The sequence below is a fragment of the Centrocercus urophasianus genome, unplaced genomic scaffold (genome assembly GCF_019232065.1).
Source record: "Centrocercus urophasianus isolate 14NV4802_14NV808 unplaced genomic scaffold, USGS_Curo_1.0 seq_25, whole genome shotgun sequence".
In the NCBI taxonomy this organism is placed as follows: domain Eukaryota; kingdom Metazoa; phylum Chordata; class Aves; order Galliformes; family Phasianidae; genus Centrocercus; species Centrocercus urophasianus.
Window position 1 is genome coordinate 9547994 of NW_024884811.1, and position 906 is coordinate 9548899.

The window sequence follows — 906 nt, forward strand, 5'->3', positions numbered from 1 at the left end:
CTAAGGGTGGAACATATTGGATTAAATTGGGTTTAGTGGGGCTGCAGGGAGGCCTCTGTGAGTAGGAGGTTCACTTCAGGGACTCCTGTGTGCTCAGGATGGGATTGAGACCTGGAGCTCTCCTGCAGCCCTCAGGCAGACCGTTGCTCAGTACTGGTGTGGCAGGCACTGTCCTGGCTGGTAGCAGAGACGTGTAATTCCAAAGTTAAAACATTTCTCTCTCACAGTCAAGCTGAGGGTGGTCAGATTCTCACTTCTTGTGTAACAGGACAAAACATATCACTAAGAATGGAGTAGATATTTCTTTGCACATAAAATACATCCACTTTTAAATATGGAAAACGCACCGTACAGTAAATCACGTTGTATCTTTTTAAGTCTCGGCACACGAACAAGAGCACGGTGTGGAGGCTTCGATGCCTTGCTTCCTAATTTGAACGTTTGAACAGAAGATGCATGAATAACCACTCATCCTCCGTTGGGCCGGACACGGAGACAGCAGCAGGTAACGCAGACGGGTACCAAACGGGAACAGAAGCCGGGGCGGCTGTCGGGCTCCCGCCGCCCGCGGAAGGGGAGAGCCCCGCACAAGGTGCCGCGCCCCCGCAGCCGCGCCCCGGCTAGAACCGAGCGCGGACACCTGCCGGGAGGCGGCGGGAGCCCCGCACGGCCGCGCCTCTCACGCCCCGGGCTGCAACAGGCGCCCAGCGCCCCCCTCTGGCGGGGCAGGGCCGGGGCGCGGCGGGCGGAGCGCTCTCGGCGGTCGGGGCGGGAGCGCCGCGGCACCGCCGGAGGTGGGGTCCCGGGGCTGCTGCGGCCCCGGCGCCGCCTCCTCCGTCCCAGCCCGATCCTGCCGGTCTCTCCGCTCCCTCCCGGCCGGCTCCGGCCGGGGTTCGGCAGCTGCCA

The 906-nt window shown here is 62.0% G+C and overlaps 1 protein-coding gene across 4 annotated transcripts in view; it reads left to right on the forward strand.

The window, feature by feature from the left end:
• Positions 1-458: 458 nt before the first annotated feature.
• The window catches only part of MIER3 (MIER family member 3), a 22548-nt gene continuing 22100 nt past the window's right edge, over positions 459-906 (forward strand). For 2 of the 4 annotated variants that reach the window (XM_042825733.1, XM_042825735.1), the window contains exon 1: positions 461-505. The gene's annotated coding sequence lies outside the window, so the exon portion shown is untranslated. Of the gene's footprint in view, positions 506-906 lie in introns of all 4 variants that reach the window. The other 2 variants (XM_042825734.1, XM_042825731.1) reach the window with 2 other exon arrangements.